Source organism: Stegodyphus dumicola, chromosome 10 (genome assembly GCF_044657685.1).
Source record: "Stegodyphus dumicola isolate Sdum_Otavi_A_Nest chromosome 10, ASM4465768v1".
NCBI lineage: Eukaryota > Metazoa > Arthropoda > Arachnida > Araneae > Eresidae > Stegodyphus > Stegodyphus dumicola.
This window is the reverse complement of record NC_140777.1, coordinates 177,383,747-177,402,730: the sequence shown is the minus strand read 5'-3', so window position 1 is coordinate 177,402,730 and position 18,984 is coordinate 177,383,747. Positions and strand designations below refer to the sequence as shown.

The following is an 18,984-nucleotide window of genomic DNA, read 5'->3' as shown; positions in this document are numbered from 1 at the left end:
GCCGATTGACAAAATTCAAATTGCGTTTTTCATGTCTCGAAAGCGCGACTTGGGATATATATTAGATTTATATATAGCTCGTATTTTGACACAGAATCGGACTTTTTCTGAAATAACATACCCATTGTTTTTTCAATATTTCGATTCTACGACTCAAATTATGCCTAGATATTAAATTTTGTAAAATTTGGTACAAAACTTACAGAGAAATTCAAAAATTTATCTTGGCCCAATTTTTTTAGTTTCTGCCAAGAATAAATTTCTTAATAATATGTGGCAACCAAATTTTCTTTCCCTTCCATTAACGCCGGAGCGGAAAAAAAGGCACCTCGTTCTTACCTTTTTACATTGTGCATGAGCGGAAAACTATTCACTACGTTTCTACTTCCAAATAACTTTAGCAAAGTGTCTAAACGACATTTGATGTTTTATCGCTGTCAGCAAATATGCCGAATTTCAAAATGCGCCTATATATAAAATCACGTATATCTTCAGAAATTTTGAATACAAAACTGTACTTTTTTGCAGGTATGCTTAGAAACACGTCTACATTAAGATAATGGTAAAAATTTTATAGATTATAATTCAAAAATGTTTTTAAAAAATTAGAAAAAATTATTTAAAAATGAAAATTTAAAGAAAAAGTCATAAAAAATGGGCGAATTTTATATGGAATGAACCTGAATTTCGAAATGTGAAAGGAAGAATCAAATAAGTTTAATAAAAAAAAAAAAGAGAGATTGATAAATATATACCAAACTCAATTAACATTCAGGAGCTAAAACTTTGCGAGCTGATTTTTTAAAAACGACTCGTGCGATTTTTACAAAACTTGGTAATTGAGTAATTTGTGTCGTAGAATTGAAATATGGAAAAAAAATGGGTATGTTATTTCAGAAAAAGTCCAATTTTGTGTCAAAATACCTATATTAGAACAATATATTAGAACAATGCTATATTTAAGTCTAATACATATCCTAAGTCGCGCTTTCGAGACATGAAAAAAGTAAGTTGAATTTCGCCAATCGGCCCAGTAGAACAGGAAATATAGAACTGTGTTTTTTTTGTTGTTGTTGTTGAACAAGTTCAATCGTGCACAAGTTCAATCGAGTTCAGTGTATAAGCTCAATCGTACAAGTTCAGTGTACAAGTTCAATCGAGGGGTGTAGCATGGGCTGACTCAAGCAAGGGATTGCCGTGGTATCATCCACAAAGAGTACCTGGCAAAAGGTAAAACTCTCGACACTAAGGTATGCAGCGAGGTGCTAGTCCGTGTTGACGATACTATCAAGGAAAAACATCGAACTGATTTCTTACGCAAACAGGTAATATTCCATTAAGGTAATACAAGACCACGCGTGTCTGCATTCACAGGCTGGACTCTGTACGGACCCGAATGGGATCTTTTGCCACGTCATCATATAGCCCCGACATCGCTCCTTCGGAGTTCTCCTTTTTTCATACCTGCAGCTGCATCTTGTTGGTGCTATCTTCCATCCTGCACAGGACGTCCGAAATGAAGTTGATCAGTTTTTTTTTACTCGCGGCTTCTAAGTTTCTGGGCCGAAGGCTTTGAAAAGCTACCAAAACATTGGCAGAAAATCATAGATTTGGGTGGTGATTACTACGAGCACCAAAAGTACTGCTTTCATGTTTTTTTTTAACCTTATTAAGAACGTTTTTTGGCGGAAAACTTTCATTACTACCTGATGTTTTACATATTTGCCACACTGTACACAATATTCAAATCTATAAGAATATATAGATCACCAATATTTCAATTTCATTCCTCGTATATTTTAAATAGATCTGGAATTTAAATAAAACAATGTGTAACAATTTCAACATGACAAAATAAAGTAAAGACTAAGCAATGCTTTTAGCAGTATTTTAATGTTCTGTTAAATAAAAATTCATATTTTGTTAGATCTGGAAAAAAAAATGTTTAGGGAAAATTTGCTACGAAAAAAAGCTATTGAAAAGAAGAAAAAAATAGTTGGGATCAAACATAAATTAAATTGTTATTTTATAGACGTGTCACGCTGTTCACAATATTCAAATTTATAGGAAAATAGATCACCAATATTTAAGTTTCATTCCTCCTTTTGGCTTTATCCATGCTTAGGTATCTTTCCATTTGCGAGACAAATCCTACATGTTTATTTAATTCTTTGAAGCGATAAGCTTCAGCAAAAATGCATTTTATCAATCGAAGATGAAAAGTAAAAGTTATCTCCCTTGTAATAAACAGTCCTCTTAGGGATATGATAGCGATGATGAGCGATAAAATCCACTATGAAAAGGTGGTAAGTGGAGAAGAATGGCTGATAAGTGAGGTTAGAGATAGAGATACCATTGAATGGAAAGCTGCAACACAATAAAAATGGTGGCCCTGTATGCATTCGAAAAGATAATCTGTAATCTAGTAGACCAGAACAAAAGTTCAGGTCAATCCTTTGTGAATTCGTTTCTCAGCGGAAAGTACGAAGAAGAAGAAACTTTACAAGAACATAAACGAAGGCAGAAAAATAGGAACAGCAAACTTAGAAGAAAATATGTGATGTGGATACCACATGACCTCTTTGTACTGCCTTTTAAATTATTCACATTTTTTGCTGCCCTTTATTTAAACTTATTTCCTCGAATTTCATTAGAGATAGGTTTCACATTCAATCAATTCAGTTCTCACTTCGAGCAAGGCAAAGATACATAAAAAACAATACGAAATAAATTAAGAAAAACTTAAAACACCAAATATGGTTAAAAACAGCTAAAAAAACAATTTTTACAGTTAAAATTAGAGTTTGCACATTAAAACAAGCAATTCGGACAACGGACAGGAAAACAAAATTTTAATTCAAATTAAAACTGAAAAGTTGAAATTGAAAGTTAACTTTTGGTTCCAACTCGAAACAAATGGTAGCCTAGTTAGGCGTAGCGACACTTTTAAATTGCTGATAATTCTATAACTATTGCATGCAGATTAACTAAAGGCATAAAAACCTTAACCGGAACATAAGAACAATACATGGAAAATGAAATTTGAATTTCGTCAGTCGACCTAGTAGAACGGGAGTATGGAGCTGTATCCCCCCCCGTTTTTAGTCCAAAGTGCTTTGCCCCTGAAAGATTATTGTTTCCGTTTTGCGATTTTGCTTTGAATCACTATAAATGTCCGTTTCACTTTTCAAACGGTTGCCACCAAATGTCTAGAATCCGGCATTATATTTCAAGAAATTAAATAATGAAAAATCTGCATAAATGTATGTCTGTTTCTCGCATTGTGATAAAACAACGGTACCTAGAGCCACCCAATTTTGAATGACGTCATTCTCCTACGAATTATGGGCATGTGGAAGACCAAATTTGGAATTTGTTTTATGATCGATTTCATATTTTGTGAAACTTTAACGGATTTTTGATTAACAAACTCAAGGATATTAAAGCGAGCCATGGCAACATTCTACGGGGAAAAAGAAACATTTTTTATTTCCAGCGCGCGGAACTGTGTATCGGAAATTCTAAAGATAGGCTCATTTTAAAATTATTTCGCGACATTGCTTTGCACTGAATTTTATGGTTCAAGTTCAAAAAACATGATATTTAATAAATAAAGGTAACACACAAAACGTTAAAAAAAAGCCTCTTTGGTCGTAATTTAAAATCTGAAAACTTACAGATTCCTCCCCCCCCACACACAATCTGAAAACTTACAGATTCCTCCCCCTCCCACAATGTACATACAAGGGCCACATGCAGTTATTGTTACACATACGAATTTATTATAGTTATTGAATTACAGTACTGATTATAGGTATAAAAAGGACTGGATCCAAATGTCCCCAGCTTTGGCGTTGGCAATTTCTCGCCAAATATAGCGATAAAAATTAGTCGCCAATTTAGCGAGGTAGCCATTTACCTCAATGTTTAAGCTTGCCGCTGTAATCTAAGTTCTCCAACACAGCGTCGTCTCTTCAGACTTTTCATGTATTGCACAAAAGATATTACAATTTCACTTATAATTTCACTCAAATTACTCACATATATACAGAATTCGTAACAGTATAATAATATAAAATGGTAAGGAAGAAAGTAAAGTATATTAAATTCTAATATATAAATTTGAACTACGAAAAAAGATAATAATAAGCAACCTGTATACTGTAGAACTGTATCCAGTTGCCTGTATTTTAACATGTACTATGCACAGCACGTACAAATTTAAAGATGTTAGCAATAGTTAGATTAGCTCCAGGAAGAGATATTATTTATTTGATTTTTAATAAGAACCTCCTCTTGGGGATACAGTTTCTTAAAAACGTAATGGAATTACAATTAGTAATTTTGTGAATTATGGAGGGAGCAACGCCGAGATAAATTTAGCAACTTTATTAAAAATATTATCAATATTTATTGTTATGAAATGGTAAATTATATATAAAGGTATTTGGAAAAATCATTAAATAAAAAAATACAGATTTGCATTGCTTTTTTGAAAGGAAAAAAAAAAAGTCTTACAAACTTTTACATTCTACAAATGCTGCAATCTTTCATATAGTAGAAACCCGTTCATATAAATTAATTAAGTCGCAGCCATTTCAAATTTTTTAGCAGGTTGGGGAGGGGGAAGCAATACTAATAATGGTCAAGCTGCTGGGTCAGGTGACTGGCTCCTTTTTGGCAATCATTTCATTTTTTAATGTGCTTTGAATAAAATAAACTTCAAAAATTCCATCTTAACATTTTATTTTGCATTAAATTTTGTTTACATCATATAAAAGGAATTTGACGCATCCGTAATTAAAAAATAAGTTATTTTTTCTTTTTTTATTAAAATTACCTAATCTAAACCGATAAGATTATGCTCCAAAGTTGAAAATAGGAGCACCAAAAAATAAATGAATAAACTGAATACCACTGTAATTTAAAAAATATATATATATACAGTTTCTGAAAGTATGTAATTAAAATAATATAAATTTTTCTCTATTCCATAAATAAGTCAAAGTTTTTAGTTTTAAGATTTCTGTATTGGAATACGATCAGTATTAATGGCAATATACTTACGAATCTCCTCAGGGAATAGTAAAATTTATTCTGGATATTCTGCAAGATCTTTTTTATGATTTACTAAAATATTAATGCTTCCATTATTAATGATTTACTTATTTTTTGTCTCAAACTTTAATTGATATCAATGAAAATAGGAACTGGTATGTAATAAGTCTTCTATTGAAAAAACAGTTTATAAAACATTACTTTTGCCTAAAAAAATTATGATTACTTGTTTACATAACAAGCTACATATAAGAAACCAACCAACAAATAAGAAATAAAATTTAAATATAACAGCGATAAATAACGATAATTATAAATATCATATTTATTAGCTTTAAATATGCAAAACATAATGTATGTGTACCATATAAAGACATCCAAATAACGCATTAAAAAATTCAGTTAGGAATTAAAATAATGCCACGGAAGTGCTTTCCATTTTCTAGCATATATTCCTGCAGCCAAATTTTAAACATCTGCATTTATTACATGAAAATGGGAGATTTTCGACCAATAGCTGTTCAGGCAGTTGCGGAAGTTTTGCATATTTACATAAACAGCCTAGCAAAATGCACTCTGTCACTCATGGAAAGAACTATGTCATCTATCAAAATTGCAAATTCATTCTCTGCAAATATTTTCAAATTTTCCCAATTATACTAATTTATTTCTTGTGGAGTCGTAACTTTGCAGAGATGAAAATTTAAATCTCTAGGTGAACATCCTTAGCAAACTATGATATCAAATTTTCTAGCGTTCTGTTATTCGCCGGTATTAGCATGATGGCATTTGTTTTTAATCTCTTTCGCAGTCCTATCATTCAAAGGTAACAAAAGAATGAATGTACCCTAAAACTAATGTAAAATGAGCTAGTAATATGCAACAGGAATCGGCGTAAATTGTGTACATTTGCAGAGTAGGATTAATTTTTTCTTGAAAATTAAATAGAACCGTAAACTCAGCTGCAGTACCAAAAATGACGAAAAAGGCACATGTGCCCATATGAGAACAACAGAGAAAAATCCAAGAATTCTTTTAAATGCTAGAAAATGAAACCCCTAGCGCCATCGTTTGGCAGGAAACAGAACCAAACGCGAGTGAAAAAAAATTCTTGAAATGCTGATAAAGAGTGATTAGAATAGGGATAATTCACGGAACCAAGAAATTGGTTGGATGTAAAACGCCTTCAAGAAATATAATTTGCCAAAAGAAGACACTTTTTAAAACGCATTTATTACATGAAGATGGGATATTTTAATCTGCATTTATTACATGAAAATGGGATATTAGCATGATGGCATTTGTTTTTAATCTCTTTCGCAATCCTATCATTCAAAGGTAACAAAAGAATGAATGTACCGTAAAACTAATGTAAAATGAGCTAGTAATATGTAACAGGAATTGGCGTAAATTGTGTACATTTGCAGAGTAGATTAATTTTTTCTTGAAAATTAAATAGAACCGTAAACTCTATAGTTATAGAGAATTTTATAGGCTATAGAATTTTTTTTTTTTTTTTTTTTTTTTTTTTTTTTTTTTTTTTTTTAAAGTCCAAAGGGGCAATTTGCTCAGAAGAACTATTAATTTCGTTTTGGCATTTTGCGTTGATTCACTATAAGCGTTGTTTCTCTTTTCAAATTATTGACAGCAAATATTATCGCCCTGTATTATATTTAAAGAAATTAAATAATGAAGGATCTGCATAAATGTGTCTATGTTTCTCGCATTGTGATAAAACAACGGTACCTACAGCCATCCAGTTTTGAATAACGTAATCTTCCACCTAATATGGGCATCTGGAAGTCCAAATTTGAAATTTGGAATTTGTTTTATTATCGTTTTCATATTTTGTAAAACTTTAACAAATTTTTGACTAACAAACTCAAGGATTTCGAAGCGAGCAATGGCAACGCTGTACAGAAAAAAAAAAAAAAAAAAAAAAAACTTTTTTTATCTTCAGCGCGTGAGACTGCATATCCGAAATTCTAAAGATTTGCTCATTTAAAAATTATTTTGCAATATTGCTCTTGAACTGAATTGTATGGTTTAAATGCAAATAACATGATATTTAATAAACAAAAGTAGCGCACAAAATGTTAAAAAAACGCCCCTTTGGACGTAATTTAAAAACTGACACCTTTCAGATTTTTTAAAAAATCTTCTTTAATTATTATTATTATTTTTGCCAGTAGTGATGGCCAAGAGAAGATTTATAATTTTCCATTACATAAAAAATCTTGCTTTTTTGGTTAATAAAGTCATTACTTCTTTTCCCTTTTTTTCTTTTCTGGTTTACGATCTGATTATTATATTTTTGCACCGTAAGAGTTGTTTTTTAATGTTTTCAAATTCAATTTTATTCAATAGATGGCGTTAATAGCTCTTTTTTCTTCAAAACACAAATAAAAAGAAAAACTCTTTCTTTCCTATATTCTTCCGTTTAGCTGGAAGTTTGTTGCATTTATCTCTGTTGCTCTAAACAGGTACGTGATTCTTTTCCATAACTTACACTTCCGCAGTTGAGGAAGAAGGTTCTGTTAACTGCCAAAATTGTAGTTTGTCATACTTACTAATGATTCCTGTTGCTTATTATGATTGTTTTAGGAAATATGTTCCCATTCTTTTCCATCGCTCAGATACATTAGTTTTTCCCCTTCTATTTTATCCCTCCCCCTCATAATATTAAAATTCCTGATTTAAAAATTTTTCGTAAAACTATATCATAATCCAAACAAGCACTTTTTAAACCAATTTGTGCTAAAATGCAAAAGAAATTTTGTTGCCACATTTCGTTAAAAAATGCTGACTCTTGTACTGCTGTGTATTTGTTAAAACGAAGTCATATAAGCTGTCTACTATTGACGCTGTTTTTTTTTTTTTTTTTTTTTTTTTTTTTTTTTTTTTTTTTAATTTGGATTTGTTTAGGTGGTTCCTTCCTGTACATGAAAAAATAAATCCAACCAGTTTCGGATGCCAGTTACCATTCCGGTGAACTCAATTTTGAATCGAGATTAAGGCTTGAACATTTTAAATATAGATTCTTCCTTCACGAGAAAAATATTGGTCTATAGTCTATGGCACACCTTGATGATGAAGGGTGAAATAAACATTGATTTTGGAATCTTCTAATAAAAAGTGTCCATTCACTGGAGAATATGTTCCCATTCTTTTCCATCCATTCACTGGAGAATAGACAAAACGAGCGTAAGTCTGCAAAGTCCATTCTCATTTACAGCCTTTTCCATCGACAAACAAACTTTAAAAAAAAAAAAAAAAAAAAAAAACTGAAATGTTTCAGATTTTAAATTACGTGCAAAGGGGGCGTTTTCTTAACATTTTGTGTGTCACCTTTATTTAATAACTATCATGTTCTTCGCACTTAAACCATAAAGTTCAGTTCAACAGTACTATCACAAAATAATTTTAAAATGAGCATATCTTTAGAATTTTCGATGCGGAGTCCCGCGCGCTGGAGATAATGTCCCCCCCCCGTACAGTGTTACAATCGCTCGCTTTGAAATCGCTGAGTTTTGTTAATCAAAAATTGGTTGAAGTGTTACAAAATATGAAATCGATAATAAAACAAATTTCAAATTCAAATTAGGGCTTCCACATGCCCACATTCTGTGGAAGATTACGTTATTCAAATTTTGATGATTCTATCGTTGTTTTTTTACAATGCGAGAAACATACATATATTCATGCAGATTCTTCATTATTTAACTCCTTTAAATATAATACAGGGCTCTAATATTTGGTGCAACGATTTGAAAAGTGAACTGACATTTCTACGGAAAATGCCAAAACAAAATTTCTTCTGGGCAAATTGCCCCTTTGGGCTAAAAACAGAAGAACAAAATTTACCACTAAGCAATTTTGTTTATTCGACCATTGATTTCTGCAGGCAATTCATTCATATTTATACATTTCACTGTACCAATATGATTTTAATAGTATTTCAAACAATTACAATGAATCACTAGATTTTTTTCCTTTACCAACTCTTGTTTACATACTAGTTACGAGGCTGCAATGCAATGAATCAAAAAGAGACAAAAAAAAAAAAAAAAAAAGCTATTTTATATTACCGAAAAGTAAAAAAGCAACGGAAAATAACATTCGGTTGCTTCTTGTAATTAATAATGTGAAAACTTTAACTATTTTTGGCGTATATAAATATAAATAAGACTCTTTCATCTAAAATAGATTTCTTTTTAAGCACAACACATGACTATTTGATTCTGCATTCAGCTAAATAAATTGGTCATTCAAGAGCTAAAATGATTAAACCTTGGAACTGGCAACGTTAGTGAATCACTTTACAGAAAGATCATAAATTAAAATCCGAGATTCCCTATTCTGGGCACGTTTTGTGTTCAGAAAAAGTCATTACTAGGACAATCAATTAAAAAAGATGTGTTGAAAAAGGTTTAAATTTTGTTTTGCCAACGCCATCTGCCAAAACAGACAGTAGTCGGAAAGAACGAACGTGGAATTTGTACGACGTGTCATCGTCTGCGATATGCAAGAACCATTCCATTTTTAATCGGAAATGGGCGTAACAGTTTAGATTGCATTTGTAACTGTAACCTCCTATGTTTTAGAAAATGAGAAGTGGTGCAGAATTCGATATGAATAGAAATAGAGATAAGATGTAATATCAGCTGGCATTATTCAGATCTTTTTTTGTTTTCGTAAAAAGAAAATAAATTAATGAAATATTTTGTGATTAATTATCTCTCACTAAAATGCCAGATATTTTAACACACTCTTTATCAAAATATATGGGTTATAATTTATTTAAATGCAAGATTCTGTTAATAGTTAGGGAAATTGTAATCGTAAATGATTTAAATGGTGAATATACAGGGTGGTTTTATAATGAATGGGACAAAAAGAAAGCGTACTTGGGAACACTGTAATTATTTTTATTTGGATAAATCAAATTTACAGTGAAACTATAGTTATCCAACTTGTTTTATGCGTGCCCCTCCGCTGAGACGGCAAATATCTGCGTAGTATCTCAGTTCTTGCCTCACTCGTGATAGAATATCCTTGAATCTTGTTAATGATTCGAGCACTTCAGGCCCACAGCGGCCGAGTGGTAAAGTCGCTGAACACTGGTAGTTCGGTCCGAGGTTCGAATCCCGCGAACGGCCTGGCTGCATGGGTGTTTTCGTGGTTTTCCCCATGTGTAACGTGTATACGAACCAGTTTCCCTTAGAAAGTCCTCCACGAAGGCATCCCTCCTCTTAGGCAGATAGCCCTAGTGTGCTTTGCCATAATTAAATATACCACCAAGCACTTCAGTTGCTGTAAGTCCCGGGGAAATGGAGACGCGGGCATTTCGTCTTTAACAAAATTCCAGGAAAAAATGGCAAGGCGTTACATTTGAGGATCCCGGTGGCCAACAAAGCAAGGGCATATCGTTTGATCCAGTGCGGCCAGTCCAATGATAGGGTAAACTATCGTTTAAATAAACCAACTTAAAAATAATATAGTTATAATAATAATAAACTTAAAGTTTCCAGATTTTAAATTACGTCCACAGGGGCGTTTTATTTAATATTCGGTGTGTTACCTTTATTTATTAAATACATTGTTGTTCGAACTTAAACCAAAAAATTCAGTTCAAAAGCAATATTGCAAAATTATTTTTAAATGAAAATATCGTTAGAACTTCCGATACCCAATCTTAAATAATTTTTTTTTTTTTTTTTTTCTGTACAACGTTGCCATTGCTCGCTTTGAAATCTTTGAGTTTGTTAATGAAAAATTCGTCAAAGTTTTACATAATATGAAATCGATCATAAAACAAATTCCAAATTTCAATTTTGGGCTTCCAGATTCCCATATTAGGTGGAAGATTACATTATTCAAAACTGGAGGGCTGTAGGTACCGTTGTTTTAACACAATAATTTACATATTTAATATTAATAATTGACATAATTCTAGAAAAATAGACACATTTATGCAGATCATTCATTATTTATTTTTTTTAAATATAATACAGGGCAATAATATTTGCTGGTAACAATTTGAAAAAAAGAAACAACGCTTGTAGTGAATCAACGCAAAATGCCAAAGCAAAATTAATAGCCTCTCCGGGCCAATTTTACCTTTGGACTAAAAATGAAATAATACTTAAAAATATTACTGATACAAAGGAAAAATGATAAATCAACAATACAATACATCAGTACGTAATATAATCATACAGAGACAATACACAAAATAATACAGTGACATAAAATCCAATTATATAAATAATAATAATAATGAAAGTTCAAACAAGTAAAGTGGCACAAGACTGCAAAAGATTTAACAAGATCATAAAAAACAGGAGGCCAGCAAATAGAGAGCTGCTCTAAACTCATTTAAAATACACTTCTGGCACTCGGATGCAACTTACAGTGAATAAAATGCATTCCATATTTTCCACAGCATCGCGGCGAGCACAGAGTTCATAGGTTACAATATTGAAACGAGGTAAGTAAATTCCAAAATTCCCATGAGCGGTCAAAATCTGAGTAAGTTTATAACCTTGCTAAAAATTGTTGAAAGTCACTTAAGAATATCACTCTTAAGTCGTTGAAAAACACTCGGGAAAAATCTCTTTGTCCACTCAGCCTTCGAAGAAGCAAGATATTCAACATTCCAATCAACCACAGTTTGCTCCCAAGCCAGATTCTTCCATTAAGACTTAAGAGCAGACAACACTAATTTCGTATTACGATAAGTCGCTTGCTTAGCCAAATGGTCAACTCTCTCATTACCTTAGATTATCACTGTGGTCTCGAACGTAAGCAAAATAAATATCTGCAGTACGTCCTTTTTATGCCAATGTTGTGGAGTACCGTTTTGCTGCAGACTGAAGCCAGGATCCGCTTCCTCAAAGCTGAAGGAACAACCACTAAGATAGCATATCTAGGTTAATGCACTCGCTAGTCGATATCCCACGAAGAGAAAATCTGACTTCCACACGACTTTCTTGTACGGCATATTAAATTATATACATTTTCCCCTGCATTTCAATTAAACTTATTGGATTGAATTAAATCTACTTCGTCGATAGAGCATAAACCACCATAGAATAAATGCACTTCAATTTTAATTTTTAAAATTCACTATATTTGTTTACCATAGTGACACTCTGGGGCTACGCTAAGTTCCCTTAACAGCTTTAGATTTCATACCTTTTATAACTTATGTCTTAACTTCGGGTACGAGGAAATCGGCCTATTGCGGTCTTTACCAATATATTTTCTTGACCTTTCTAAATCTTGAGGATCAAGGGAGTTGAATCTACTAGAATGGAAAGTACCTGTACACATACTGTGCTAGAATTCAGAGATATTTAATGGAGGTTCCAGTGCCGCCATCTGCTGAGAGATAAGTAAACTTAGAAGATACGAAGGTGCATATGTGGCTCCATCTATTTTTGAAAATGAAAAGCTTCTTAGTATGCTGGTGCTTCGGTGGCGTCATCTCTTGTAGGGTGCATTGTGAGGCATTTTTGAAAAGATTTTCATACTATTCTATAGCAATTATTGGCAAACGATTATATGATGAAATAATAGCATAGTTTGTCACAGTAGAAAACGGTTCACAAAAATAAAATTATATACACACCAAAGTCTATCCTGCTTTGGCAGGAACCTTTTATAACTCAGAATGCTTAAAATTTGTATCATCTGAATAATCATCTGATCGCTGCCACATGTTCTATTCAAATACTATAATAAATCTATAAAAGAAATTAAACAAACAAACAAAAAAAGCAATTTTTTCACAGACAATTCAGTATTTCTCATTCAATTAACTCAGTTCTCACTTCCCGACAAGGCAAAAATACATAAAACTCAAAATATCTATATTAAAAATTACGAAGTAAATCTTAAACACTTATTTCCTCGAAAAAATTCCAGAAAGGATTAAGCATGATTTAATTGGCAATAATAAAAGAAGGCGTTATCTTTTTTGCTGCGAAGATTAGTTTCTCTAAATTGGCAACAAATCCACTAATCCACTATTCCGCTACGTTTCAAACGTAAACAAATATGGCCGCTATGGTAAAAATAATTAGGTTTAGCCGCACTTCAAGAAGTTTTAAATTGTTGATTAATTGTACAAATATTGCATGCAGATTTACGAAACACATAAAAACCTTAACCGGAAGATAAGAACAACATAATTCAATCATTTTTAAAGCAAAAAATGCACAATTATATATATATATATATATATATATATATATAAAGTAGAAAGATAACATGAACAAGAGACGCCTTAGTGGTCAAAAATTTTGCGAGCATCATTTTATTATTATTTTGGGAACATTATTTAAAAATTATTAAAATTTTTTGTATTAAACTTTATTAGTTTTTTCTCATCCCTTTTTGGTTTTGAAGTTATCTCGTTTTGTGATTTTTACATTAAGTTTTTACGCGATAACTTAGACTTCTTTAGTATCGTTTGTTGCTTTTACATGATGTAACTATTTTACTCAGGAACTACAGTGTCAAATGCAATAGCTTTTAAACATTCCTCTTCTTCGCAAATATATATATATATTTATATACGTTTGGTGCGGCCGATTGCAACCAAAATACTAGGTGCCCATCTACATCTTATAGCAGTCCTATATACAAAATTTCAACGTTCTGAGTATAGTCGTTTTTGAGTTATGCGAGATACGTACAGACGCCACGAAAAAAATATCTTTAGAATTCATTTTAAATCAGTTTTATAATTTATTTGGGGGAAAAGAGTCCTTTATTCTGTCCTTATGTACGGATGTCACTCCGAAACATCGTTAAATTGCATTCGATAGCGGTGCAAATGAACATTGTCGTTCAAATATGATACCCGAAATTTTTCGCGATTACAATACTTCCTTTTTACTTCGTACAAGGAAGTAAAAAGGAAAAAAAAAATACAACTGTTGGAAATGGCGGCAGAAAATGTTCACCTTTTGGAGAATCACGCTGGTTTTCCATTACAGCATGTGGAATTTCCGTGCTCCAAAATTGCAAATTATGGCGATATAATTAGCTGGAAACATGAAAAGTGGCTTTCATGTGTAAACACAAGTCTTTTCTCTAAAACATCTACCTCGAGTTTATCTTGCAAATTCTCACAGAAAGCTTTACGCAACGGTTTGTAGTAAGGTTTCAACGTCAATATCATCTGAAAGGTATATGGCTGGAACTGTAGATTTTTACGATTTTGGACATTGCTGAAATCAGATTCATTGAAAATTATATAAGAATATCAAAAGGAGGTAAGGGTATTGTCCGATTTAGTTGCAAAAGTGAAATGGACGGCTAGATCAGTTGAGTTTATAATAGATAAAATCTGAGATGAATCTTCTTTACTACCATCAAAAAATGCAAAAATGTTGTCTAATTTGTTTAAAATCTACGCCAAACTAAGCCTTTTTTATGAGTGGATATAATAATCAATTTACTATTCTAAAAGTAGGTTTTTTTAATATTTAAAAATTAAGCAATAAAAATTTAAACGAGTTATTATGTAAAATTTGAAAATAATTTTCTCATAAAATTTTTCATCCGGGTACATTGGCAAGTAAGTGGTTAGCATTCGAACGCCGTCAGCTGTTACTCTTAACGTGTGTACAGGTTCGTGTCCATTCAACACGGCCATCTTAAAATGGTCCCAAGATGTTTACAGGAAAAGAAAGTTGAGGACAAACACTGGCTACTGACATTCCATTAAGAGATTAAGAGAACTGCTCGTAATTACGATCGAGGGGTAGGGACACTTGTTTTGTTAAATGCTATTTGGACTTTGCTGGGAGGGGAAGAGAAGTGAAGAAGGCTCAGAAACTGGAGGAAGTAAGAACAAATTTACTTTACGGGTTTGTTTGACGGAAGTAAATAGGTTTTGGTCTTCAGAGTTTTTTTTTTTTTTTCCTTTCTCACTTTATTCTACTGGATACTTCTCATCACAGAAGTTGATCAAGACTTTACTATGCTTCGTGCTTCACTTACGCACATTATTCCTTGTTCAAGATATTAAAACATGAAAGTTTATGTTAGTACTCTACGCTTTAAAAATCGAAGTTAACATGTTTTCTGTTTAACTGGTTTAAATTTCGAACCAATTAAAAAAAAATCGAGCTAATAGCCTTTTAACACAGCGATTAAAAAAATTGAGCTTCTTTCTGTATATATTTGTTAGATCGTGTTAGAAAAAAGACAATATACTTTTAACAATACAAAAATCTTCAAATCTTACACACCAAAATTTCGGTTTAAAACTCTCAAGTATCTTAACATAACTGAAGGAACTTAAACGTTGAAGTGACAGATAAGTTTTAATATTCATTTTTCAGTAAACCTCATTGATTAATTAGCTTAAGCCATTACCTTTTAACTGAAAGGTAATAAAATAGAATTCGAAATGCTTCTTTCAGATTGTAATGAATTATCATATTCCCCCGTGCCTGCTGCTGTGGTGTACGTGGATAAGACTTTCAGAAGAATGCTAAAAAATTTGTGGGGAGTATCCTAGAAGGAAACAATGGGGTCCTGGTTCATAAATGCTTAAATTTCTACAAAAGATATAACGTAACTCCTCGGTGAGAATATCATCTTGCCCAATTGACTTCTGGCATGAAACTTCACACCAAGGAAATTTACTGATCCAGAGACTTCGGGGCTAGTATCCAGAACCGAGAGTGGAAGAAAATAGAACTCAACCACCACAGTAAACGACCCCAGAGGAGAAACAGTCTTACAGAATTATTTCATATTATTCGAAAAATCCAGGACGTTCATAAGGTTCATAAGGACATTAATTTTGTAACGTCAAGAAGAAAGGCCTTCATTACTTTCATTAAGTTATTTCTTCACTACTTTTATAAGGTTATTTCTTTTATAACGTTCTTTTTGTACCTTATGAACATTTTTTATCTGGACCTTCTGAACCTTCTTGAACTTCTGGATCTTATGTTCGTTTGTTCTGCACCTTAATGAACGTTATCCATAAAATTCAAAGAGTTCAGAAATAAATCACCTACAAAGAATATCTCCCAAATTATTTTCATGCGCTACCTTATACGCACTTGAGAATCTTAATGATAATGTTAGCATCTTAGGAAAAGGTTACATGCATGTGATGATTGTACATATATAATACAGCAGGCAATTTCCAAATCTGAAAAGTATTCACGTCTTGTAGAAGAAATTGAGAGTCACAGGAAATATGTAGGCGAAGTCTCTTGCAAAACCACAAAGTCTCGCGAAGCAGTGAGAACTTTCGAAGAACCGAGTCTCGAAAAGAATCATAGAACTTATCTTGGAAGACTTCCTAAAACCCAAGTCCGAAACCCAACGCAATTTTTTTTTTTTTAGGGTTTAGCCCAAATTTATTGAACAGACAGAGGACCCAAGTTTTTTAAAGAATGTTATTCAAAGCGTATAATGGACGTTATAGCTACAGATATACTGAGCTATAGCGTCCATTATAAGCTTTGAATTGCATTCTTTAAAAAGAGGCTTTAAGTAATATGAAAGAAAATGTTTTATGTAGATCCTTTTCGTGCTACAGACAAAGGCTACGCTGTAATAATTTTAAATTGCTTTAATCAAGAAAAAATGTTACAGTTTTTCTTTAATAATACAGAAAATCGGAACCTGGCGATAACAAATATGTTTTGAAATGTTAGACCATGTTAAATATAAGGTCTGTTTGAATGTCTAGCAATATTTTCTTCCTCCTTCCAGCATGCCTTCGTGGTGCAACGGCAGCACACTCGGCGCATATTCGAGAGATCCAGGTTCGAATCCTCGCCAGAGCTTCGTTCATTTTTCAAGCCTCCTGCTTATAAACAACCTAACGACTCCAAAAATTTCTTTAAACACAATATAGGGCGATAATATTTGTTGTCAAAAATTTAAAAACTGATACTCGTTTATAGAGATTCAAGGTAAAATGCCGCTTCGAGATTAATATCCCATTCGGGACTAAAGTCCTTTTGGGGAATGAAAATTTAAAAACTCTCCTCAGAGACAGACAAAAAATGGAAAACGTTTAGATTTCGGAATATATAAATAAGAATAACAAAGCGTCTATTCACATTCTTATCATTCAGTATCGTGGCAGTTAATCCTAGATCAAGTCCCGACAAGCTAAGCCTAGCGAAGCGCAAACGGTGCATCAGGAAATAATGATAGCTCTTAAAACAGTTTACATTTTCTGCAATTCGACTTCTCTTTAAGTAAAATAAATTCCGGTTTACAATTTATTCTGAAAATGTCATTTCCACTCCCATTTTTATTCAAATCAAAATATAATTTAACAGATCATATTCATTATGGAAAAGGATTTTCTACCGTTGAATCATCATTATACGATCAAGCATCACTGGTATCATTTGCAATCAGTTTTAAATACCTCCTGTACAAAATAAATACCTGAAATTTTAAAAAAGGCAAAAGATGCGAAATAGTACCATTTTTTTCATTAAATTGTTGGTTATTAGAAGTTTACTTTTATTTACGTTGGAGTTAACTTTAGTTGATAATATCAGTTTATACTATCTAAATATTCTATTTCAATTGAGGCTTGCCATTTTCTTATTCTCTAATGTAGCATTTCCGCCAAAACGTTCTCGCGGATCTTTTTCACTTCCTTGTATGAAGTAAAAAGAAGTGTTGTAATGACGAAAAATTTCGGGTATCATATTTCAACGAAAATATCCATTTTGACTGCTATTGAATGAAATTTAACAATGTTTTTATATGACATCTGTACGTAAGGACAGAATAAAGGACTCTTTCCCTCCCCCCAAAAAATAAAACTGATTTAAAATGGATTGCGAAGAGAATTTTTCGTGGTTTCCGTACGTACGTACGTATCTCCCATAATTCAAAAACGAGTAGCCTCAGAACGTTGAAATTTTGTCTATGGAACTGCTGTAGATGCGCACTTCATATTTTGGTTGCAATCGGTCGCACCAAAAAGTATATAAATATGTGTATGTATATATCAACTCTGTTACCTGGCTCAGTGATCTCAGTTTCTTTATTCTTATATGTTTGTAAATGGTGCATTTTTTGCTTTTAAAATGGTTGAATTATGGTGTTCTTATCTTTCGGTTAAGGTTTTCATGCCCTTAGTAAATCTGCGTGCAATATTTGTACAAGTATTAACAATTTAAAAGTTATTTAAGTGCCGCTAATCCTAATTATTTTTGCGATGGCAGCTATGTTTGTTTATATTTGAAACTTAGCAGAATAGTGGATTTTCGGGCAATCTAGAGAAACTAAGCTTCCCAACAACAAAGATAACGCCTTCTTTTATCATTGTGAATTAAATCATGCTTAATCTATTCTGGAATTTTTTCGAGGAAATAAGTTTGAGTTTTTGTGCATTCTTGCCTTCTCACGAAGTGAGAACTGAATTAATTGAATGAAAAATACTGAATCATCTGTGAAAAAGTTGTTTCTTTTCTTTTCTTTTCTTTTTTTTTTTTTTTGGTTTAATTTTTTTTGTACATCGTTTTAGATTTATTATAGTATTTGAATAGAACATGTGGCAACGATCAGATAATTCTTCAGATGATATACATTTTGTGCATTCTGAGTTATAAAATGAATGAAATGTAACGCTGTTAAGTGAACCTAAGATAAGCAAATATAGCGAATTTTAAAGAGATTGTGGTTTATACGCTATCGACGAAGTAGATTGAATTCAACCCTATAACTTTAAATGAAATGCAAGAAAAAATGCGTATAATTTAATATTCCGTACAAGGAAGTCATGTCGTGTACACATAAGGTTTTTAAACTGAGTGAAAAGCAAGCTTGAACTCTCCTTGTTGAGTAGATGGTTAGTGAGTTGAAATATGTCAAAACAGCTCCCATTATTTGTCAGCGCTCTAGGAAGTTCTCTCAATA

The 18,984-nt window shown here is 32.2% G+C and overlaps 1 long non-coding RNA gene across 1 annotated transcript in view; it reads left to right on the top strand.

Annotated features, from left to right (window-relative positions):
• Nucleotides 1–7,497: 7,497 nt before the first annotated feature.
• Nucleotides 7,498–18,984, top strand: part of LOC146995211 (uncharacterized) — a 361,401-nt gene continuing 349,914 nt past the window's right edge. Inside the window, exon 1 of the long non-coding RNA XR_015043649.1 lies at nt 7,498–7,541. This is a non-coding gene — a long non-coding RNA (uncharacterized LOC146995211). The remainder of the gene's footprint in view (nt 7,542–18,984) is intronic.